Source organism: Lepisosteus oculatus, unplaced genomic scaffold, assembly GCF_040954835.1.
Source record: "Lepisosteus oculatus isolate fLepOcu1 unplaced genomic scaffold, fLepOcu1.hap2 HAP2_SCAFFOLD_172, whole genome shotgun sequence".
Lineage (NCBI taxonomy): Eukaryota > Metazoa > Chordata > Actinopteri > Semionotiformes > Lepisosteidae > Lepisosteus > Lepisosteus oculatus.
This window is the reverse complement of record NW_027167714.1, coordinates 19,453-44,766: the sequence shown is the minus strand read 5'-3', so window position 1 is coordinate 44,766 and position 25,314 is coordinate 19,453. Positions and strand designations below refer to the sequence as shown.

The 25,314-nt window shown below is 45.1% G+C and overlaps 6 non-coding genes across 6 annotated transcripts; 3 read left to right on the top strand and 3 right to left on the bottom strand.

The window, feature by feature from the left end:
* The first annotated feature begins 407 nt into the window (after positions 1 to 407).
* On the top strand, positions 408 to 523 carry LOC138226803 (U5 spliceosomal RNA). The gene has a single exon (XR_011184706.1). It is a non-coding gene; the product is annotated as a U5 spliceosomal RNA (small nuclear RNA).
* Positions 524 to 15,176: 14,653 nt separating this feature from the next.
* On the bottom strand, positions 15,177 to 15,258 carry trnas-aga (transfer RNA serine (anticodon AGA)). Its single transcript has one exon. It is a non-coding gene; the product is annotated as a tRNA-Ser (tRNA).
* A 713-nt stretch (positions 15,259 to 15,971) lies between these two features.
* trnar-ccu (transfer RNA arginine (anticodon CCU)) lies at positions 15,972 to 16,044 on the bottom strand. The gene has a single exon. It is a non-coding gene; the product is annotated as a tRNA-Arg (tRNA).
* A 2,410-nt stretch (positions 16,045 to 18,454) lies between these two features.
* On the top strand, positions 18,455 to 18,596 carry LOC138226797 (U4 spliceosomal RNA). The gene has a single exon (XR_011184701.1). It is a non-coding gene; the product is annotated as a U4 spliceosomal RNA (small nuclear RNA).
* A 3,148-nt stretch (positions 18,597 to 21,744) lies between these two features.
* trnar-ucg (transfer RNA arginine (anticodon UCG)) lies at positions 21,745 to 21,817 on the top strand. The gene has a single exon. It is a non-coding gene; the product is annotated as a tRNA-Arg (tRNA).
* A 1,556-nt stretch (positions 21,818 to 23,373) lies between these two features.
* Positions 23,374 to 23,455, bottom strand: trnas-uga (transfer RNA serine (anticodon UGA)). The gene has a single exon. It is a non-coding gene; the product is annotated as a tRNA-Ser (tRNA).
* Between the last annotated feature and the right edge of the window lie 1,859 nt (positions 23,456 to 25,314).

The following is a 25,314-nucleotide window of genomic DNA, read 5'->3' as shown; positions in this document are numbered from 1 at the left end:
GCAAAAACAACCTCAAATGCTTTCTGACCTGGGAGAGCGAAGATGAAATCCAAGTGCCGAGGTTCAAAGCCAAGTTCCTTCTGTAACACTTTTCTGCTGAACTGCATACGATCCATGAAGAGGTCATCCAAAAGCTCAAAACGTACAGCATTCTTGCGGGATCCAAAGGTTGCCATCTCAAACTGCAAAACAAACACTGCTTCCACAAAACAAGAAAACAATCCAACTACTCCAACTACAGGCTGATCAAGGTATCTCCCCTGCCAGGTGAGCTGAGAGCCGCAGGCGATGAGCCCGGAGCTGAACGGGCCCCACTGGCTCGTTTGTAAGGCCAGGTGCATTGCCAACCACGACTGGCAGGGCAGAGGACTTGAAGGCGGCCTGGGCTCCTGCAGCTGTCCAGCCACGCACTCTGGTTTCTCTTCATCTCGTACAAATCTTTTGCCTTTTACTAAAGATTTCATGGAGAGGAGCATGAATGAGTTCCATACAATTTTTGTGCTTCCCTGCCTTCGGGTGGGGCGCAGCTGGGCTGGTCAAAGAGAGAAAACAAAACCGCTCACAATCGCTCTTACAATGCAGTAAGTAGCACAGGCTACTTAGGGAGTAGGCTGATGTGTTTAAAAACAACCAGCGCCAGGCAGGAGTCAAACCTCCAAACTCCTAATCCATAGTCAGACACATTATCCATTGCACCACTGGCCCTGGTGTGACACTGCAGGACTGTAACCCAGTGAGCTTAGCACTGCAACTAGTAAAATATTACCCCTGGTCCATTCTTTTCCAAAAGTGAGAAACACCTGTTTTCTACATTTTGTCTGTTTTAAAACCATATCTCTTTAAACCAAACCAAGAGTTTGTCTTTTGCACTGATATTCTGATTCATTTCGATTTCAAAGAAAAAAAAAACATTACCTTCCAAAGCATCATAAAATTGTCCCCTCCTCCAGACTCTACTTCTCTCTTGTAGTAGTACAGCAGACCTTTCCAGGTGAGCAGATCACAGAGTCCGAAATGAGCTTCCTCCATCAAGCAAAGTACCTGAACATGACTCTTTCATCATAAAAGCGCCCCTGTAATAAAGAAATTAAATCCGAAATCAAGAGGGCAGTTGCCTACTGAAGTTCAAGAAGTCATAAATTTTAACCTAGCAACACATTAAAGGCTGCACCTATACAAGTACGATTCTAGAAATGCTCACCAGATTACGTTTTAAGAAAGAACTGCGCCTCAGGTTCCGCCGAGATCTTAACTCAGATGGCAGGATTCAGAGTCTGGAGTGTGGAATGATGGCGCACGGAGGGTCCACATACTGTGGATCCCTCAGTGATCTTCCGCGTGTTCAAACCGCCAGCGTGTGACTCCCCTGTCCCCGTGACCTCATTGCTCTGCTCTCGCCTCTGTGCAGCTGAGCCCGACTCATGGTAAAGTGGAAAGTCAGAGACTGAGCAAGGTGTTTAAAGACAGATTGTGTCATGGTGACATCATGGTAGAAAGAAACGAGCTTGTTACGTCTCAACAGAAACGCTCTTTAGCTCTTTCAGCGTTATGCAAAGAACAGCGACTGTCGAGATCACTTTTGAGTCAGCGCGAAACGCCGTGTGCTGTCAGTTTGATTTCATATTGCTCGTAGCGGCGCCCGGCTTTTGTCTGTCAAACGTTAGGTTGCGCTTCTTCATGCTGCATCGTCGGCATGAGTGGAGCTTTTTAAACGTCTGTACTTACTGCGCCCCATAAGAAATCGTTTGTCCCCGTTCAAAAGAGATTGTGCGATGTCCTGCAGCGTTCGCAAAGCAAACCTTTGACAGTTTGATAAGAGCGTAAATAAAAAGGCGATTCCTGCGTCTACCACTAATGTAAGAGCTATTTCAAGTGCGGCGTGGTGCGGCTTTTCAAGTGCTTGTGGGCATTTCTCTGTTGTTGATTCTTTTTTTGTGTGTAACAAAGTGGCATTTTCATGTCCGGACGGGTAGACTTTATCATTCCGATATGAAGCCACCTTTAAGTCCTCTGAGGCGTGTCTGTCTGCAAGGCTTGTATTTTGGAAATGTTTTTTTGAAACGGAGAATGACTTTGAAATAGGCTTCCGCCGGCGCCCCGCGATCCAGGTAAGATTGTAGCAAGAACGCAGCGGCGGTGGGGCTTTCTGTAGTCGTGGCCGAGTGGTTAAGGCGATGAACTAGAAATCCATTGGGTTCTTCCCGCGTAGCTCCGAATCCTGCCAACTACGTTGTCCACCTCCTGTCGTTGTGTTCCGGCGCAAGCAAAGAAGCGCGCCTCTTTGCTGGTGGTTTTAAAACACCAAATAGCTTGTACCCACTGCCTTGGAAATAAATTCTTCAGCGTCCGCGAATGGCATTTTGCAGCTGGAAGCATGTCGACGCTTTTTGCACAGAGCACCAAAAAAGCGTCTTTTTTGAAAGCCCAGGCACCGAGCATTGGTGGTTTAGTGGTAGAATTCTCGCCTGCCACGCGGGAGGCTCGGGTTCGATTCCTGGCCACTGCAGTGGCTTTTGCAGCGAGCGGCTCCATCACTTGCATCCCCTTGCAACTCGCAACTGAAAACCCACTGAAGCTAAGCAGGTGTGAGCCAGGTCAGTACCCGGATGAGGGTGAGCTACAGGGAAAAACAAAGCTTCCAGCTGGAAGCGGTGTTAATGGTGCCGGCGGGGGGGCGCTCACCCTGAGGTCTGTGCGGGTCCCAATTCCCCAGCATAGTGACGGAGACGCTGTGTTGTAAAAGGGCGCTGTCTTTTGGATGAGATGTAAAACCGAGGTCACAGCGCTCTGTGGTCATTAAAAATTAAAAATGACCACCAAAACCTTTGACAAAAGTTCTTGGTAATTGATGGTCTTCAATAATGCTTCTCCTTTAGGTACATTTTAAATCAGCTGAAAAATGCTGTGAAATGGGGGGGCACTTCAGGCCAGTGTAGGATTTGGGTTACAAGAACCATGAAACTGCGTGAGAAAGCCCTGTTGTAACAGAAGGAATAAGGTTCTTGATCCCGAGATGAAGTAAAACAGATGAGTTTATTGCATGCAAAGAACAATAAAGCCAAAGTCTTGTTTCCCGCAAGAAACAACAAAACCGAAGTATTGTTCGATGTGCCGGTACAAACTTTTAGGTTATATAGTCCTTGCTTGCTGCTTCAGACGTCATTCGATGTTATTGTAAGGGGGGGGGGGGTCATGGTATTTGGCCAGTTAAGAGGCCCTTGCTAAATGGTCAGTTTAAGATTATGCCCCCAGAGGGTTCCTTGCTCGCATCCGGAATCCTTATCAGTTAACCCCCTTTCCTGCCATAAACCCCTGTTGCTTAGAAGTCTAATTTTCAGGCAGAACTGACTTAAGTTATTAACCCTTTTAACATCTTGTCTCTTACTTCATTCCCCCCTTATAAAATATGGCATACATCAGGACTGTCTATTTTTACAAATACAATGTCAGGGCAGATCTTTCCTTTTTAGATGTACAGGCATGCATTACCATGACATTGTGCGTTCCACGGTTACAACAAGGTGTTATTGATGTTTTTGTACAAGTGATAGTTACAATTTTACACATAAAACAATCCTAATCCTACAAATACATAAAGTCCTACCCCAGGACCCAAACGCAGACCTCAGCCATGTGGAGATCTATCGTCAGGATCTTGGAACAGCAATATTGACCCAACTCCGATTATAATTTTTTGGCTGAATAGATATGCCAACACCTGGAATGTATTGATACCATATCCCCAGTAATGCTCCTCAGGCCTAACAAGCACACTGTTGGTCTTAGGAAGCATCAGACACAGAAACGGTAACAACATCCTTCTTTCTGTTCACTCAGTCTCTGGTGCCGTGGGTCGGTGAAAGTGCGATGCGCGGATCCAGCGATCTCATCCTGTCACTCAGATGGCACAATCAGTAGTTAGTGGCACTTGATATGGTCCCTCCCAGCAGGATTGCAACGTCTGGCAGGGTATCTCTTCTTCACCTACACCCACTCGCCAGGTATCCGGTCGTGTCTCCCCTCTGCTGGAGGTCCCCAAGCGTCCGGCACCTGTTCACAAGCCCTGTGCACCGCTTCAGTTAACAAACCTACACTACTTTAATAGAGAGTTAGTTAATTCATCAGTGCGTTAGCCAAACTTGGCCTCCAGGGAGTTTCTTTGGCTGCCCGTGATGATCTCAAATGGGCTCAGTCTCACAGTTCCATTTGCTCCAGCCCGCAAACCGCACAGGACTGCAGGTAGAGCATCTACCCACGGTGTCCCTTCAGTTGATATTTCCTTAGTTGGTCTTTCAGACTGTGGGTGATTGGGGCAATGTGACTTCCAACTTACCCCTAGTGAGGCAATTACAGCCTGGCACACCTTCCCAGTGTAGTCTGCCCCTAGATCAGTATCCAAGGGGCAGGGCAGTCCGTACCACGGGATCATCTTTATCATACACTTGGGTATGTGCCAGCCCACATCACATCATCATACAACCCCACATTCTTTACACATTTGTTCTAACCACTATTAAACATCTATTAAAGGCCTCAACCTGAATTCTCCCCTTTCCCCAATAGAGGTTTCACAGGGGTCTCAGACTCCCGCCCTCCCAGTGCCGCTCGTCTGGCATCTGCATCTGCATGGTTGTTACCTTGAGTTACTGGAATTCTTTATTTATTGTGTTATTGACACCTTACTCAAGCTGCTTCCGTCGGCAGCTGTAAAACTACAAATCAGTTCAGAGACAAGCCCAGTATTCTTAACTGGAGTCCCTGCCGTTGTGAGAGAATCTTATTTCTCCATAGCCATCCAGAATTGTGGCCTACATGCAACAAATACATACATTATATACATATACAGTAACCTTTTAACATCTTTCTTTTTACAATCTTCCATCAGTGCTCTTAACTGGCTTGCTGTGCTGAGGCAGTGGAGGGGCATTTTCCGATTGTTAGCACCTCGAATTCTGTTGTAACGGCTCAGCCTGTTCTCTGTTCTCCCTCATGCATCAGAGAGGACCCATCAGTAAACAGTATTACATTTTCTTCAATTTTCACCGTCCCCCACCCTTTGGCTACAGTATCGAATGGTATAATAGTGCCTACCTCCATGCTCCTGCGTCAGCACAGCTGCCCAGAACCCTTTGTCCACACTTACATACAAAGAATGGTTGATCCATCTGAGGAAACCCCAGTCTCAGCACCTGTAAGAGAGCTTGTTTCAAATTATTACAGGCGGCTTTTGCTGCTGGTACCAAGGCAATCTTGTCCTTGTTCTGCACTCCCCCCTTAAGCAGATCTGTTAAAAGTTGTGCTCACCCCGTAAAAATATTGCACCCTGGCCCTGTTAAAATCACACAATGCTCGACACAAAAGGGCCTTATCATAACTGCTTAATATTAGACACTCTAAAGCTGAAGCAACTCAGACTTGTGGGTTTCCTCGTCAGGGGAAGCACTCAGAATACTATCAACATACTGAGTGATCACAGTCAGTTGAAGCCACGTGATACCCTGTTCTGGATAGTCATTCTTTGTAATGCATAATATTCCAACCCAATAGATCTGGGATAAAACCACCCATTAAAATCTGGTACTCGGCAAGTAAAACTTGGTGCCCCAATACTCCTGTGGCCTCCTGCCGTCTCCCTATATACATTACTCTATAGCACACTGTTGAACAGAGGAGTGAAACAAGCATGACAGTAGTGCTCCAGTATCCCCTAACAGAGAAACCAACACTCCATTAACAGTACATTTTAATCCACTGGACTGGGACAGACTTAGGTAGGCTACAAGGGATTTACAGGATCTAATCGTTAGGTAAACAGATCTTCTCACAAGAAGTTATTCTCCCCAGTCTCGATTCTAAACCTACAGCGTTTCAGCATGTCTGAGACATTCGAATAAACCCAAATTGTTTCCACTATTGCAACTAATTTTATAAAAATACAAACACTGTTTATCTAACTACTTTTACGTCCACCTGTACTGTACTTATACGTTTCAGACGCTCTTATATTTTCCAATCTCCTTAAGTTGATTTTCATCAAGTCTCTTTAGTTACGTCTCTAGCCAGTCCCACTGGCTAAACACACTCACACCGTCATTTAGTATACAAAAACTCACAGTTACACACATACATGCCGGCACACAAATTCATAAAACACACATACACATCGAGAATATATTTTTCTCTTCGTACTACAATGTGCTGTATTCTTGTTTTACTTCTACATGAATCCTTTTAATTCCTGAAGCGCACTCCAGGTTCGCTGCATTCCTAATTTTGGGTGCGGTACTTTAGCCCACCGGTCAATATCTTCCGGTTTTGGATTTGATCGTATGGGGGAATCAGGGAAGGGAGGTGCGAGTACGGACCCCCTCGATGGGGTGCGAGACACTTAGAGTGACGCTGTCATCAACAGCGCCAGCCCCCGCTACATCAGGCCCTCTCCCACTTAGGGTGAGAGTACAGGTCTGCAGGCACCCTCTGTTTAAGAAGGGAGTTCCTGTTCTGTCTCTATCACACTCGTACCAGGTGTCATCCCACCCAGACCCCCCGTCTCCATATGGTCACTGTGGGAATTGATCCCAATTATTTTCATTTCCTGCCTGTCTGTTCCCCTATGGGAGTGCAGGATATAACACATTAACTAGTGCAGTGCGACCAGGAACTAATTCTTCTTTTAGTTTCTGATTCTCCTGCACTGCCTCTTTTCGCTTTTGTTTATACTCTTTCGTAGCGAGTAAAGTATCTTTTCTTCTGGGTTTTTGTTTTCCCCGTAAACACACTTAAGAAGTCACATCCCAATTTCTTTTTTTTCTCATGTATCTGCCACCACTGGTGCCGGCCGTGCACCAGGGTGGGAGCTACATGCTTGTGCTTTTGCCAATCAATACGCATATGCTTATTTTACAGGTGTCTTCGCCCCAGACTCCCTCTGACAAACTCAGCTTTTCCCATATTTTTCTCCTTCTTTTCCTTCAACTTACACTTTTCCGATATATAAACGGACCCTTCCACCACTTTCTCAAACCATCAGTTAGTACACATGTTCGGTCTCTTTTACTTTTGTCGTGTGTGAGGTAACAGCTCATACAGTAAGGGGATGCTTTCACTTGAAAAACCTGTGCATTCCTGCACTCATTCAGCCAAGGGCGTCTGTTACCTCCAGATCTAAATGCCTCTCAGAGACTTTAGAGAGGACTTACACCACACTGTTCACAGGTAAGGAACGAGACCTCGAAAACCCCCTTTCTTGATCAGTAATTCACTATGCCCAGAATGCCAGCATCGCTGCTTTTGCTCCACGGTGGACTTACACACTGAGCTCAATCAGGGCGATTCTCGGGTCTCAACGTCCTTTAAATCCTGCTACTTAATGCTTTGCTCTTTTATTATGAGGTGTGTTTATGTTAGTGTCGTGCGTGTGTATATGTATTTCACAAACAAGGAAAACACCAAAAACATACATACATATATATATCTCCTACTTCTGTTTCCTTTAAGACAAAAATCCACGCCACGCCAATCCGTGCACGATCAAGGCGTAGCTAATCTCAGGACCCCGGGTGCAATTAAGGCCCACACCAATCCTGGATTATATATATCTCACTTTTGGAAAAAGAATGGACCGGGGGTAATGTTTCACTAGTTGCAGTGCTAAGCTCACTGGGTTACAGTCCTACAGTGTCACACAGGGCCAGTGGCGCAATGGATAACTTCATTTCCATGGCAGTAGGGCCAAGCAATTTAGCATTTTTATAGTACCAGAAAACAAGAATCAGCACTATGCCTTTGCCATGGAAGCACATAGTCAGCAGGATTCGAACCTGCGCAGGGAGTCCCCAACCGATTTCGAGCCCATCGCCTTAACCACTCAACCACGATTACAGCAAGCTTGCTACCGCCGCATTCCTCCTATAATCTAACACGGAGTGCGAGGTGGCTGCGGAAACTTTTTCAAAGTCGCTCTCCGTTAAAAAAAAACACCTTTCACAAAATAATTGCCGGCAGACAGACACACCTCAGGGGGTTTAAGGCTGGCTTCACGTTCAAATGATAAAGTCTACTCGGCCGGATGTCAAAATGCAACTTTGGCAGACAGAAAAAACATCAACAAACCACAAATGTGGACAAGGATTTTACAAGCTGCACCACACTGCACTTTCAAAAGCATTTACATTCGTGTTAGACGCAGGAATTGCCTTTGATTTGCGCGCTTCCGAACGCCATGGAAAACGAAACAAAACTAAAGCCCTCAGCTCCTGCACTTGATTATAATGCCATTGCGTGTCGGAGCAGGAATTTACGTCATCCTACCACTGCAACACGGGGAATAGAGGGAAATGAGCACACGCTACGAATCGTCTCAATCACTCCCTAGAGTCGTAAGGCTCATTGAAGGGTGCACCCCCATCATAATGCGCCCTGCCCTACAAATAAAACAGGTCTACGGGTCTGAAACCTGCTCCACGGAAAACAGTTCTGTTGCGCTTTTGATCAAAGGAAGATTCTCTGTTCTTACTTTTTGATGACATAACACCCAAAGGGGCTTCTTTGGAGCTGGATTCCAACCAGCATCCTAAAGTTTCTTGGCGGTATCCTTTACAGTCCTCTGTTCGGTCGACAAGGAACAGAAGGGGGCAGCTTTCCTCACACATACAGTGGAATGTACTGTAGTGTTCCCCTTCATTGAATTCGCAGTTCTGCATCAGACCTCTAACTCGTTTCCTTAGCTTGGATTTAAGCCACGAAGCAGGCTTCTACTGTATAAACGTCTAGAGGAATCACAAACTATTTGAGAGGCCATCATCCCAGGGGGAACTGACAAAGTCTATCCCTAAACACCTAGCGCAGTCTCTCGAGAGACTGTCAAAACTCGCTTTCTCCGTTTGCGTTGCAAGTAAGTGAAAACGCAATCTCAACCCAGAGCCACTTGACAGCAGCGGCACGTAAATACTGTTACTGTCACTGCTCGATACTGACGTTAGCCTACTATACCATGTTCAGCCACCGCTAGAAAATGTCCGGCTCTAGAACCGGAGCAAACAACAGGAGGGCCAACGCCAAACGGGCACACGTGTCAGAGATGGAGCGTGACAAGGATGGGATTTGAACCCATGCGTGCAGAACACAACAGATTAGCAATCCATCGCCTTAACCACTCGGCCACCTCGTCGAGGGAACTGGGCTGTCCGGCACGCTCCAGATGATCTTTTTCTTTTTTTTCCCTCGTACTCGAGGGTCATTTTCCTGTTCCACATGCGATTTCAACATTTTCCTTGGGAGATGTCAAGCCAGCAAGCCACTGCTGTGGTTCAGTGGCCAGTGTGGAGTTCAGTGGCCCTGTTGTACACAGAAAGCACATTGAGCTCCTTGGACATGAAAAGTTCCAGATAAAAGCCATTTGTCACCCTTTCTCTTGGTGTCGATGTTGCTATTGTATGTAAAGGTGGCAACTTGCTCAGCGAGCAGGCGGAGCACACACCGAATGCAGATGTGTCTGAGTGGTCTGTCCAGGTGGCTGCAAAAGGACAGCACTCCCGGGGTGCCTGTCACGGACGTCCAAAGGGACTAACCGTGGGGAGCAGGAGAGCGGAAAAAGACCCATATGCGTAGCGGCGAGACGGGAAAAAGGCCCGGGCTCATTAGTGCAAAGAGTTCAGGAATGCCGTATAGAAACCTATGCCCTCAGGGAGCGGACGTGGGGCACCCTGGTGCTAGGCGGGTCTCAGGACATCCAAACGTCAATGCTGAGCCAGGACAGAGTGCAAGACCCGGAAATATATAGCCCAAGGGAAAGAGAGGGACCGGAAGGACAGCAGACCGGAAACTAGGGACAGGACAGAGAAGGAGCGCCCTCTGGCTGTAAAGCGTTTTGAGAAGCCACCTTTAAAGGTGATATATACTGTAAAAGCGCTGATTCTTGTGGAATGTGTTCCGCCGGGGATTCAATTTTTTTTTTATTGCGCATCTAACGAAATCTCAGTATAACTTTGTTCATGAACAAACAGTGGCATGTTACATTATTATTAGTTTTTTTGTTAACAAGGCTCGCCAGCTAATGTGAATCGAAACCTGTCTTTCTAGCTTTTAAAGTCGTGCGATGTGTAAGCCACAATTCAAATAGAGAAAAAAGAGCTGACTGACAAGATTTGAGATGTGGCTGTCAATGTTGGATTAAAAAAAGCACATTGCCCGACGTTTGTTGCATTGCTTGAAAATAACTTTATTTCGAGAGACTGGATAAGTAATTCAAGTGTTTTTTTTTAACTTCCTGAAAAACAACTAATAATTTAACTATATGTAACGTTTTATGATATGTCGCGGTTTTGAATGTCTGAGGACATGTGCTGGCTGGACAGGAGGCTCTACTGTACACAGAGAGGGGCGGGAGGAGGGGACAAGCCGATACATACTCTTAGAGTTTGATTAATAGGGAATATAATACAAAAATATAGTACTAAAAATAAGATACACTCTACAGACATTCACAACGGCGACTGTCAGAAGATAGGACACAGCGGCTCAGGCACCCGCTGAATGGAAAAGGGGCACTTTAATGTTCTGTATGGCTAATATTCAATACTTTAATATTCTTTTCTGTATGTTTAACAATAGTGGGTACTGACCTTATTCGTCCCTGCTCCCGTTGTTAGGTGTTAATGTGTTGTTAAGTGTGAATTTGAACCTGTTTCCCGGAGGTCTGGCTTTTTTTCTGGAAAACCATAACTCTGGTCTTGTCCAGATTGACTGTTGGCGCCCAGGTCTGACAGTGCTGCTCCAGCAGTGCCAGGTTCTGGCGCAGCCTCTGTTCTGTGGGCGACAGCGGGACCAGGTCGTCTGCAAAGAGCAGGAACTCAATTTCCATAATTAATGCAGATCAGTAAATCAAGGGACAAAGCAACTATTGCGCCCGGGTCCTTAATGGGCTTTGACGTGCTAATGCATTGGTTTAACAGTCCGGGTGTGGCAAGCCTCTAATGTTTAACCTTTAACTGTTTTTCCATCTACTGTATTGCTTTGAGATGCCACTTTTAAAGGTGATATGTAAAATAAAGTTTTTTATTATTGTTATAGAGAAACATGATCAGATTTTCCCTGGTTCAGAAAAAAAGATCTAAAGTGCTACACCTAACTTTCTTAATTCGATGTATTTAAAGCAGTGAACTACTGTAGGTGTAACATAACATTCAGAAATACAATCGAGAATAGTTTTGTGGTGTTTGTTTAGATGAAACGTTCCTAAAACGTATAACGTAACAAAATTAAAGACGATTAAAATCTGTAATCTTTCCACGTGTACTGTATGTCATCGGAAAGTTTCTGCTTTGTGTAAGGATGGTATCAAAAAGTAATCTTAAGTGGTGAGAAAGCTGTGCTCAATGTGTTTAAGGGACTTAAAAGTAAAAGGTGATGCTTCATATTGCTTGACTAATTTTAAAAACGAAGTTATAAATGCAGTTATAAATCCCTCGGTGCCGCGCCGGGTGTAAATATCAAAATATACATTCGTCCCGGGCAGAGGCCGAAGAGCGCCCGGCTGGGGTGCGTGGGGAAGAGCAGGACAGGAGTGAAAGGCGGGGTTTAGGAAGGCGTACAGTCTGGGCAGGTATAGATTACACTTTTCTAAAACGAATTTGAAAAATAAAAACGATTACAATCTAATCCTTCCACGTTTGATCCCAAAATCCCAAGAAATATACATCTAAACGGGTAGAAAGCTATGCTGAAAGTTTATTAAGATACTTAGAAGACAAAGATACTGTATCAATTTATGTTGCATTAGCCTGATTATGATTAAAAAAAACATATAATTAAACACGCGTTTGCGATTTAAATCAAAACACGATTTAAATCAATATAAATGTTTATATTGTAACGCATACTGTCCAGCCTCCATTTCTCTATAAACATTTACTCTATTACACACACACACAATAGAAGCAGGAAGCAGAAGCAGGGACCGTTGTCAGAAAGGAAGAAGGTGACTATTCATTGTCATCAAAAATGACTTAGAATCGATCATGTTGTGATATTTTGAAATATAAAAGTCAATTGATTGTCCATAATATTGCTATTCTATTTTTTCGAAGAAATGTTTGTTAAAAGAAAAGTCCAGCACCAGCTGGATTTGAACACACAATCCGTGAGTTGATAATCGGGCACGTAGACCAGTAGGCTACAAGGGAAATCAAATGAAGAGAGAGGCGAAACAGCCCTACACAGCCCTGTCACAGTACACGAATATAATCATTTCATTATTAAATTCTTTAGATACGCGATTCCATATTATATTAGCAGAAAAGCTTAAAACTACCACTTTTTCACATGCTATTTCACATGCTAGTTAAATACTTCGATGCTTAAAATCGTTAGGGAGAAATGGAATACCAGTGTGTATTTTTCCTTTAAAGTACCGATTCCTGGAATCTGACTGGCTGACACCCTTCTGAAGTGGTTCCATAAAATCTGGTATACGGAAAAGAAAGCGTTGATAAAAAAGCCTGGATTCTCATGTATCTCATACAAGTATCTTTTAATACAGTCTTTGCTGTGCTCTTGAGGATCCTTGTGATATTTTGAGCTCTAGTTGAATGAGAAGTGTCGCATTTTAAATAATTTTCGTGGTTAGAAATTATGAAACGCCCTGTTAAAAGCAAGGGAGTTTTTATGCCCGTTGAAGTAAAACAAAATGCCTGACAAAGTATGGCTTGGACAGATTCCAAGTGCCTGTACAAATGTGCTAAAGAAACTATACTTTGAGAATACAGCTTGTCCAAAGTCATTCATTATTAATACTATTAGTAATATCTTCGGTAAAGGCTTTGATGCATAAATATTTCTGATAAAGGTAGGTTGTGTACTTTTGTCCAACTTAGCAATCTTGCTTTCATAAAATATACCAACATTTTAATGACTGATGATTACATGCTGTAATACACAGTTCAAAATTAAAAGCTCAAATGCTGTACATGAGAGGTTAAGCTCCCCCTGGCGGTTTTACAAGGTGACACCGGATAGTTTCCGGCATGACGTCAAATGACGCGATTAACCGTGTGAAACCGCGTGTTACCGCTACACGCCCACCGGGGTATGCCGCGAAATACCCCACCCCTTTTTAATGGCTGCATCTGTACAAGCCTTGCAGACAGACACGCCTCAGAGGACTTAAGGGTGGCTTCATGTCGGAATGATAAAGTCTCCCCGTCCGGACATGAAAATGCCACTTTGTTACACACAAAAAAAGAATCAACAACAGAGAAATGCCCACAAGCATTTGAAAAGCCACACCACGTCGCACATGAAATAGCTCTTACATTAGTGGTAGACGCAGGAATCGCCTTTTTATTTACGCTCTTACCAACGCGATGGAAAGCAAAACAAAGCAAAGCAGAGCAAAACAAAACGAACAAACGAAAACCCTGCATATAACGCCGTTACGCACTGCACCCCGGGGTGTACGGTATATGGGAACGAGCACACGCCACGAATCGTCTCGAATCACTCCCTACAGCTGTAAGGCGCCTTGAAGCGTGCACCCCCAACATTCTTCTTTGCGCATCTGTGAAAGGTAAACTCTTGAGCAAACTCTGAACCAGCTCTAAGGAAACTAATCCGATTAGACGTTACTTTGACTCATCTTTTTACGCTCAGTGCTGGATTGCTCAAACTCCAGCTAGGGTTAGGGTTAGCATTCCCACGCTACTTAGACACTTTGTTTACGCTCAGTGCTGGATTTTGGGAAATTCAGGACGAGTGGGAATTTTCTCCTATCTGTCAATTCTGTTTTGTTTTGGAGACTCTTGGCTGCCTATGTTGTACAGTGCAGTGTGAAGGAAACATTTTCCAAAACTGTTTCAGCTCAAAAGTTGTAAGAATACCTCTCCAGCTGCTTTAACTCTCTTCATTTTTGTCATTTAATGTGACACTCGATGTATAACTGGAGCCTCACATATGCAAATGGTGAGGCTCCAGTTCGACACCCAGTTCGACACCACTTTACAGTATATGACAAAAGCATGGCAGACTGTGCCGGACCGGCAGATAACTTCCGCTTATTTTTACCATATTAAACATTGGAAATCCAACCACTTGCATTTGTGACACTTGATTTTAGCTCCACCTTAGACACTCTTTAAATCTTCAAACACTTTTCTCTTCTCCCGCAACACTCTTGTCTGTCGGCACTATGTGGCAGCGTTGCATGACAACCCCTCTCACCACGGAACGGAACCTAACAGCTTTGGTAAGAGAGGAGAAAAGGACCTGTCCCGTACAGGGCTCGAACCCGTGACCTTGGCGTTATTAGCACCACGCTATAACCAACTGAGCTAACCAGCCTCACGACAGTGCTCCTCTCTGTGCTGCAAAAAATCGAACTCAGGGAATTTCTTTTGTCCTCCTTTGAATAGAAAGCCGTGTAATTCAGTGTACGGGCTTTCTCGTGCAGTTTCATAGTTCTTGTAACCCAAATCCTACACTGGCCTGAAGTGCCCCCCCATTTCACAGCATTTTTCAGCTGATTTAAAATGTACCTAAAGGAGAAGCATTATTGAAGACCATCAATTACCAAGATCTTTTGTCAAAGGTTTTGGTGGTCATTTTGAATGACCACAGAGCGCTGTGACCTCGGTTTTACATCTCATCCAAAAGACAGCGCCCTTTTACAACACAGTATCTCCGTCACTATACTGGGGCATTGGGACCTGCACAGACCTCAGGGTGAGCGCCCCCCCCGCCGGCACCATTAACACCGCTTCCAGCTGGAAGCTTTGTTTTTCCCTGTAGCTCACCCTCATCCGGGTACTGACCTGGCTCACACCTGCTTAGCTTCAGTGGGTTTTCAGTTGCGAGTTGCAAGGGGATGCAAGTGATGGAGCCGCTCGCTGCAAAAGCCACTAAATTGGCCGGGAATCGAACCCAAGCCTCCCGCGTGGCAGGCAAGAATTTTACTACTGAACCACCAATGCTCAGTGCTTGGGCCTTCAAAAAAGACGCTTTTTTGGTGCTCTGTGCAAAACGCGTTGACATCTGCTTCCAGCTGCAAAATGCCATTCGCGGACGCTGAAGAACTTATTTCCAAGGCAGCGGGTACAAGCGATTGGGCGTTTTAAAACCACCAGGAACAGCAAAAAGGCGCGCTTCTTCGCTTGCACCGAAACACACCAACTGGAGGCGGACAACGTAGTCGGCAGGATTCGAACCTGCGTGGGGAGACCCCAATGGATTTCTAGTCCATCACCTTAACCACTCGGCCACGACTACAGCAAGCCCCACCCCCGCTGCGTTCTTGCTACAATCTTACCTGGATCTCGAGGCGCCGGCGGGAGCCTATTTCAAAGTCGTTCTCCGTTTCAAAAAAACATTTCCAAAATACAAGCCTTGCAGACAGACACGCCTCAGAGGACTTAAGGGTGGCTTCATGTCGGAATGATAAAGTCTCCCAGTCCGGACATGAAAATGCCACTTTGTTACACACAAAAAAAGAATCAACAACAGAGAAATGCCCACAAGCATTTGAAAAGCCGCACCACGTTGCACTTGAAATAGCTCTTACATTAGTGGTAGACGCAGGAATCGCCTTTTTATTTACGCTCTTACCAACGCGATGGAAAGCAAAACAAAGCAAAGCAGAGCAAAACAAAACGAACAAACAAAAACCCTGCATATAACGCCGTTACGTGCCCAAGCGGTATTGTACGTCATCCTAGCACTGTACCCCGGGGCGTACGGTATATGGGAACGAGCACACGCCACGAATCGTCTCGACTCTCTTTATTGATTATTATGACTTAGATAAAGATAAGATCACATGTTAGGAGCCATTCATGCAGAAATCCACATCATTCCGAAGGGCTGTTTACAAAAGTTTTTCTCCCAACTGTATGTGAGAGAAAAGCACAGACGCTCACTGAGTAAGGTGGGGTTGCAGCTCCGCAAATTGCAAGGACATTTGTACTCTCAAAAGGGGACAGGAGCACCCCAGATGGGACTCGAACCCACAATCCCTGGCTTAGGAGGCCAGTGCCTTATCCATTAGGCCACTGGGGCACACTGGGTGGGGTCGATCACGCTGATGAAGAGCCAGTTTTTTTTTTCCTTTGCTTTTTGAAAGGGATCCCCAAAATTAGGAAAGTTAGGCAGCAGAAGGTTTACTGTGACCTGAGAAGGACCGGCATCCAATCACGGTGGTACACACACACACGCTCTCACTCATCTGAGCTACACGGCTACCAAGATGATCTCAGGTGCGCCGAGCTGGTACGGAACATATTGAACTCATCGACGGCGAATTGTCTCTCAGACAGGCTTTTCACCTCTGAGCTCCCTGACTGACAGTGATCAGCTAGGTAGTGAAACAGTCAGCTGCTTCTAAGCCTTAAACAGCTGCATCTCGGCGCTTCCAAGGAGAGATGATTTGAAAGCCGAACATCGCCCATTGGGAACACCTTACTATCACTAGTTTAAGAGACTCTTAAGGTCTTGCAGAGGTGCCTGTCTAATAGCATGCGCTTTTCAAGCTATAGGTGTTTAGGCTGAGGCAGAATGCCTGTTAACAAAATGTTTTTCTAAAGGGGCCTCGCACTCTTTTCCAAGCAATGGTCACCATCCCCACCGAGTGTCACAATGTAGTCATGTCCTAGGACGTCACCTGTTAGTCTCCATTTGTCTGCCACCAACACTTTAGGTTACGGGGTCACAACCGCACCCCGGAGAGCAGAGGAGCCGTTGGCGTTCTGGTGGCGCAGATTGGGCTGAAGGTGGGGCGCTTGAATCTCGCTGTTGGAGGCCATCTGAAACTGACCCAAGCCTTTCCCTTGAATTAAATGTAAATAAGAAATGAACCCCAGATGCACATGGAATCAATCACGTGTTTCCTTTGAGCCGTTTCAAAGACTGCTCCAGAGTTTACCTTGCACAGATGCGCAAAGATTAATGATGGGGGTGCATGCTTCCAGGCGCCTTACAACTGTAGGGACTTATTAGAGACAAGTCGTAGCGTGTGTTCGTTTCCATATACGCCCCATGTTGCAATGGTAGGATGAAGTCAAATACGGCTTGGACGTGTAACGGCATTCTATCCAACTGCAGGACTTGAGGGTTTTTTTGTGCTTTGTTCTGTTTTCGTTGACATCGCATTCGTAAGAGCGTCAAAAAAAGGCAATTCCAGCATCTAACACGAATAAAAGGGCTATTGAAACTGCAGGGCTGCGCAGCTTCTAAAATTCTTGCACACAATTCTCCGTTATTGTTACTTCCTTCTTTCTGTCTAACAAAGTTCCCTTTTCCTAACCGGACGGGGAGACTTTATCATTCCAACTTGAAGCCAGCCTTAAGTCCTCTGAGGCGCATTTGTCTGCTAGCATGCTTTTGTGAAAGTTCAAATTTGGACAAACACAATCTGTGGCGTTTAGCGTGACATAGTCTTGCAGGCATCGTGCTGTCTCACTGCAATACTATACCGCTGGAGGAAACAGTCCATCTGGCCATGAAACTCATTTGAACGTCTAGCTACAGCAACTAACAATATCATGATTTATTCAGGATGTGTGGAATCAGCACGTCCCGGAGACAGCTTCCGAAATCGTGAGCATTCTCTGGTGGTGTCCTGCTGGGATCCTGTGGGCGTGTGTTGGTGGTATAGTGGTGAGCATGCAAAAGCCACTGCATTGGCCAGGAATCAAACCCGAGCCTCCTACTTGGCAGGCAGGAATTCTTCCACTGAACCACCAATGCTCAATACCTGTACCGTCAAAAAAGACGCTTTTTTGGTGCTCTGTTCAAAAAGCGTCGACATCTGTTTCCAGCTGCAAAATGCCATCCGCGGACGCTGAAGAATTTATTTATTTAGACACCGCTCAGAATCCCCTGTAAGATTCTCCCTCAGTTCCTTTGAGCAGTGTTTTACCTCTTTCAAAAGGCTTCACTTTCCTAGTCACATTCCAAGGCTCATCGAACCCGGGCTGTTCCTCCAGTGGTATAGTATTGCAGTGAGACAGCACGATGCCTGCAAGACTATGTCACGCTAAACGCCACAGATTGTGTTTGTCCGTTCGTGTCAGTCGTCCTGCAACCACGGGAAGTGGGACACAAACATGCTGCAATGCTTTCAGGACGTTAGGATTTGTTTATGCAACATCCGAGAAGAGTACTTGTGGCTTGAATGTGAACTGTACGTGCCCGCCCCCTTTCCTCTGTAGTGCATGAGTTCCTCCCGGCATGCCCTTCGTCATTGTTCTGTCATCTTGTATTTAAAGGGTTGTATTTCTGCTGCTGAAAATAAGCAACGGTTTTCTCACAACGCCCTTTGTTTCCGACGGAGCCCTTGTCTGTCATGAAATTCTTCAAAACCTCAAGCTAGAAGAAGAAGACGACAAATATGAAGCGTTACAGCAACGACATGCCATGAGACGATTGATAACGATTTCCATAGGATCCCCGCGGTTGCCTGGCAACCGTCAGCTTTGCGCAGTGGCAGTATCGTAGCCTGTGAGGTTTAGCCGAGGCGCGATTATTACTAGTTGAAAACTTTTCCCAATACCCCCCTTCCGCCGGTTTGCAATACAATCGGCGAAAGCAATTTTTGACAGTCTCGTCAGAGACTGAGCAAGGTGTTTAAAGACAGATTTTGTCATGGTGACATCATGATAGAAAGAAACGAGCTTGTTACGTTTCAACAGAAACGCTCTTTAGCTCTTTCAGCGTTATGCAGAGAACAGCGTCTGTCGGGATCACTTTTGAGTCAGCGCGAAACGCCGTGTGCTGTCAGTTTGATTTCATATTGCTCGTAGCGGCGCCCGGCTTTTGTCTGTCAAACGTTAGGTTGCGCTTCTTCATGCTGCATCGTCGGCATGAGTGGAGCTTTATAAACGTCTGTACTTACTGCGCCCCATAAGAAATCGTTTGTCCCCGTTCAAAAGAGATTGTGCGATGTCCTGCAGCAAACCTTTGACAGTTTCAAAAGAGGAATTTATTCTGCTTCCTGTGCGTGCAGTAGTTACAAAGTTGAACGCCTTTACACGATCTTCTGCAGTTTTCAGTGGGCGGGCTTTGTCAAATGGCTTGGAAAAACGCACTGTGTTTCGGCTCGGGAAACATCATGAGCAGTGTCCTGCATGTTTTCTGTGTATAGCTGTCTTTTAACGCATACAGAATTCATTCGAAATCATTGATTTCTCCAATTAACAAGGGTCCCTTAAAGGATGAGTCAAAGTAACGTCTAATCGGATTAGTTTCCTTAGAGCTGGTTCAGAGTTTGCTCAAGAGTTTACCTTTCACAGATGCGCAAAGAAGAATGTTGGGGGTGCATGCTTCAAGGCACCTTACAGCTGTAGGGAGTGATTCGAGACGATTCGTGGCGTGTGCTCGTTCCCATATACCGTACGACCCGGGGTGCAGTGCTAGGATGACATACAATACCGCTTGGGCACGTAACGGCGTTATACAGTATGCAAGTGCGGGACGTGAGGGTTTTCGTCTGTTCGTTTTGTTTTGCTCTGCTTTGCTTTGTTTCGTGGTCAAGAGGCGTAAGGTAAGTCGTAATCCAGGGAGAACACTGGTGGCAAACAGTCCGAGGTGAGAGGCGAGGTCCAAAGTCGAAAAGGCAGAAGGGGAGTCCAATATCCAGAATAAACGAGGTAATGGAAAAACGCCAGGTAGAGCTCTCAAAGAGTAGACTCAATACCAAGCAGCGGGAAGCAGGTAAAGATGGTAAAAATAGCACTGCGTACCGCACGGTGGAGTGTGTGCAGGTGGGTTAACTCGTGCGGCGGCGTTTGTTAATAATCACCCACTGCTGGTGCTGATTAGATCGCTTAAGAGTTGGTCTTAACTGCCTGGTGGTCATGACAAGCTCCTCTTTAAGCTGTGGTTTAGTTTTGCATTCATGTGTTTCTAGAGCAGTTATTTATAGAGGTGGGTGGGTGGGTCTTTCACAGAGGCTCAGGACAAATACCCCACATGAAATTTTACTGTGTGCGTTCAGACAGTCACAGGTCAAGAGCCAGGCAGGAGGACAATGGACAGAAGAGCCAACGAACTAAAAATGAAAGAACAGGTATGAAAAAGCCACCATCTTTTTCTTTTTGACATTTTCCGACTTTCATGCAAGCCAGGACAAAGTTGCTCGTAGCTACTTGTGGATTCAAATACTCTATCGAGTGCTTTGATGAGTTTTTGCAATTTGATTGTCGTCCTGTCAGCCTGTTTCTGTTTTTTTTTTCAATCTAGGGATGGAAAGTATGAGGGAAATGATGGAGCAATCAATAACCGCTCCGGAAAAATGGCAGAAAGAAATGGTCCGTCACTAAGGACATTTGTGAAGCAGAGGAGTGACATCACCACAAAGGAGACACATTCTGCTGATGGTTTTGGTGAATAATGATTGAGGCGCGTTAAGAGAAAGGTAGCTGCGTCAGCATGCTTAGGCTGCAAAGGATCAAGCAAAGGTTTACTCCATGCTGAAAAGAGAAGAAAAGAAGCACAAAGTTTCGACTGTGGAGCCTTCTGCGCCATCTTCTTTAGCTGTGATGATGTTTGCATTGGAAAAACTGAGACATGCGTCCCTGGGTGGGCTTGAACCACCAACCTTTCGGTTAACAGCCGGTTTATGGTCAAAGAAAACAATCACTTGCGCTTCTTGCAGCCGGCAATCTTTTTCCACTGACAACCAAGAAATGGATTTCATCTTTCACAAGCTGTATGGATTTCTTCAAAAACAAGTTATTCCAGAAAGGAAATGAATTCTTGCATTAAACTGAACCAAGCTGTACATGTTTGTCTGAAATGATACATTCGGCACAACAAAACACGGAGAGAGGCACCGCTGGTATTCAGACCCAGGATCGCCTGCTTACTAGGCGGGCACTTTAAGCCACTAGGGAACAGCGCCAGCGGAGCACCGCGCTTTTACAGACACTTGGACACATCTGCGTTCGGTGTGCACTTAACCTGCTCTCTGAGCCCGTTGCCTCCGTCCCATTTAATAGCAGAACTGACGCCAAGAGAAATGATGAGAAATGGCATTTATCGGGCACTTTTCATGTCCAAGGAGCTCAATGCCCTTGACACCTCCCATTCTTTGGCGACACCATTTTTTCTTTTGTTTAATTTCTATACTTATTGATAGAATAAAAACGATATGTCATGTACTGTAAGGGAAATGTCTCTTTTTTTAATGGGGAAAGCTAGCACCAGCAAATGTTGTGTTTAGAAGAAGTGATTTAACATGACACGTGACCTAATTTACCGGAGCAAAAGCTCACCCAGCAAGCCCTGCTTTACTTCTACAGGAGAGAAGTACTGTAGAGTCTGCAAGATGTTCAGCTGGGTAGCTACGTCAGCATGCCTCGGCTGCAAAGGAACAAGCAATAGGTTTATTGCATGCTGAAAAGAGAAGAACGGAAACACAGCGTTTCGACTGTGAGATCTTCTCACACCTGAAGAAGCCTCACACCTGTAAAAGGCTCCATGGTTTTCTGTCTTCTCTTTTCAACATGGAATACACCTATTGTCTGCAAGATGTGACAATTTCATGGTGTTTTGGAAGAAAACCTTTTTTCTTTGAATTCAAAATCAATCGGAATTTCAGCACGACACATCAACACTTTTTCTGTTTTAAGGAGATGATATTTTAAACCTGATAAAAATAGTAGGAAACACAAGTTTCTTGCTGTGAAAATTTAGATGGGGAAGTGTACTACTAGTAGCAGTGTAGAGCTCTCTGTGGTGGAGTGCAAGCGCATGTCCTATGGGCCAGTGGCGTAATGGATAACGCGTCTGACTTCGGATCAGAAGATTGTAGGTTCGCGTCCTGCCTGGCTCGTGAGGCTTTTAAACCTCTCAGGTTCCTCGGTAACAGGTTGCCGTCATGTATATGAACTATAGAAAAGCATTTGCCACAACCCGTAAATTAGCACGCAAGTGCGGGCTAGTGAACACAGAACTGTATGGAGATCATCTCCAGCTCCGAGCTCAATTGCAATGAAAAAACATGCAGAACAGAACTGGAGAGCAGCTGAATTTGTGCTCGGTAGGGTGGGGAGGACTCAGCATTGCTATTGTTCTAATTGGCATGAACTGCAGGGGATCTGAATCAGAACATGTCAGTTAGTTCGATCATTGCGTCAATATGTAGGCCACGTTAATACAGAATTATTACTTTGTCTGTCTCGTCTTTGTATATAGCTGAATGTCCCTGACAATTTCATGTTAGTTTTTAAGAACAACATTGGTGCTAATATATACACATATAGCATATAAGGAACACGTAAAAGTTTAGTCCATGCTGAAAAGATAAGAAAACCGCCACAACGTTTCATCTTGAAATAAATCTTTACTTGTTGTTTTGCAGCCTACCCATTCTGACCTAACTCCTCCCTTGAAATTCCCTAACAGATAAGGGTACGTAACGGCTCATGCGATGCTCAGTTGCAATTTGTCCCAAAACAAACAAGAACAGCAGCTGAGGGTTTGAGTTTAAACATGCACTGTATTAAAGCAGCTTTTATTTCCATTGATAAATGCTAGATATTCCTACAGAGATTCTCCAGGTGAGTAAGCGATTCCTGTTTCTGTTTCTATTTCTGTTTCATATATATATACAGTATATATATATGTTACATGTGTCTCTGCAATAGTACAAATGTGTTATACACTATCAGGGGCTTCTTTTTTGTGCACCTCATCTACAACAAGGGTTTTTTTTTCATTTATGTTTGTGGACCTTCACCATTTGAGGAAGTGAGTTAGATAAGAAAGTTACAGGTATGGTGAGCAATGACTGACAAAGGCACGTACTGTGTATTCCTTACAGAAGTGTAAGCAATTTGGTCTAAAAAACACCGGCTAAAGTCCAACATCGTTAGCAATCTTATTACTTAAACAGAATTAACATCAATAAACTGTAAGGTGCTGGTACATGCGAGTAGATTTGATCTTCTATTAAACAAAAATGCAATTACAGCTCTAAAAAGGTCAGCCTAGACTTCTGTAACAGATCTGTTCAGGTCATCGCTGTTCCTCTGACCTTGTGAGTCTTTGGAATTTTAAAAGTGTATTTTGCTTGCCTTTCATGTGGTCTGTGTACAAGTCACTGTGGCGTATGCGGTCCTACACAGCCTTGCTATAGACGTGACGAGCCTCCGCTATGTTGCAATGGAGAACAGGTTCAGTACGGAGCTGCCGAGAAAATTCAGCTGGAAAGCTCGTTGCAGAAAAGCATCGGTATCTGTGTCCAGCGGCAAAGCGTCCTTTGTGGGTGCTGAAGAATCGATTTCACAGGCTGCGGGTCCAGGCGATTTAGAGTGTTAAAGGTCCCAGCGAAAACGAAACGGCGCTGGTCCTTTTACACGCATGCACGCAACCAAATGCAAAGGACGCCGTAGTCGGCAGGATTTGAACCTGCGCGGGGAGACCCCAACGGATTTCAAGTCCGTCACCTTAACCACTCGGCCACGACTACAGCGAGCGCCGCGGCCGCTGCCTTCTTGCTACAATCGAACAGGGAGTGCGAGGCGGCGGCGGCAGCGGAGGCAACTTTATTCAAGTTCGCTCTCCGTTTAAGAAACCTTTTACGCCATACGTGCACACACACACACACACACACACACCTCAGAGGACTTAAGGGTGGCTTCAAGTTGGAATGATAAAGTCTCCCCGTTCGGACATGAAAACAGAACGTTCTTAGACAGAAAGCAATCAACAACGGAGACATGTGGATGACGATTTTAGTCACTGCACTTTGAATAGCATTTTTACTCCAGTTACAGGAGATGCACCAATGGCCCTTGACCTACGCTCTTACCAATGCCTTGAACATTCAAACAAAACAGCCCTCAAGTCCTGCGGTTTAATATAACGCTGTTACGTGTCGAGGCAGTATTTGACTCTGTCCTACCGTTGAGACACGGGGCGTATATGGAAACGAACACATGCTACGGATCGTCTCTAATCGGTCCCTACAGTTGGAAGGCTCCTTGAAGCGTGCACCCCCATCATTCATCTTTGCGCATCTGTGAAAGGTAGACTCTTGAGCAATGTTTGAGCCAGCTCTAAGGCAACTAGTGCTATTGGACAGAGACCTCTGGAAGATCCTAAGAGTCTCTTAACACCACTTCCAGCAGCAAGCTTAATTGTTCGCTGGAGGTCTCCCACCCAGGTACTGACCAGGCAAAGAATCACCACTACATTGAATGAGGAAGTTAATCCTGAAATCCAATTACATATCTCAAGGTAAGACAAATCCATAAGAACATGTCTTAGTATTACTTCGTTTACATTAGTATGGCACTGAGTTGGAGCTCCTCTTTAAGCTGTGGTTTAGTTTTGCATTCATGTGTTTCTAGAGCAGTTATTTATGGGGGTGGGTGGGTCTTTCACAGAGGCTCAGGACAAATCCCCCGCCCGAAAGTCTAATGTGTGCGTTCAGACAGTCACAGGTCAAGAGCCAGGCAGGAGGACAATGGACAGAAGAGCCAACGAACTAAAAATGAAAGAACAGGTATGAAAAAGCCACCATCTTTTTCTTTTTGACATTTTCCGACTTTCATGCAAGCCAGGACAAAGTTGCTCGTAGCTACTTGTGGATTCAAATACTCTATCGAGTGCTTTGATGAGTTTTTGCAATTTGATTGTCGTCCTGTCAGCCTGTTTCTGTTTTTTTTTTCAATCAAGGGTTGGAAAGTATGAGGGAAATGATGGAGCAATCAATAACCGCTCCGGAAAAATGGCAGAAAGAAATGGTCCGTCACTAAGGACATTTGTGAAGCAGAGGAGTGACATCACCACAAAGGCGACACATTCTGCTGATGGTTTTGGTGAATAATGATTGAGGCGCGTTAAGAGAAAGGCAGCTGTGTCAGCATGCGTAGGCTGCAAAGGATCAAGCAAAGGTTTACTCCATGCTGAAAAGAGAAGAAAAGAAGCACAATGTTTTGACTGTGGAGCCTTCTGCGCCATCTTCTTTAGCGGTGATGATGTTTACATTGGAAAAATGGAGACATGCGTCCCTGGGTGGGCTTGAACCCCCAACCTTTCGGTTAACAGCCAAACACGCTAACCGATTGCGCCACAGAGACTGACGGCCGCTTGTGCTCCCTACATTTGCAGGTTTCTGGTCAAAGAAAACAATCACTTGCGCTTCTTGCAGCCGGCAATCTTTTTCCACTGACAACCAAGAAATGGATTTCATCTTTCACAAGCTGTATGGATTTCTTCAAAAACAAGTTATTCCAGAAAGGAAATGAATTCTTGCATTAAACTGAACCAAGCTGTACATGTTTGTCTGAAATGAGACATTCGGCACAACAAGACACGGAGAGA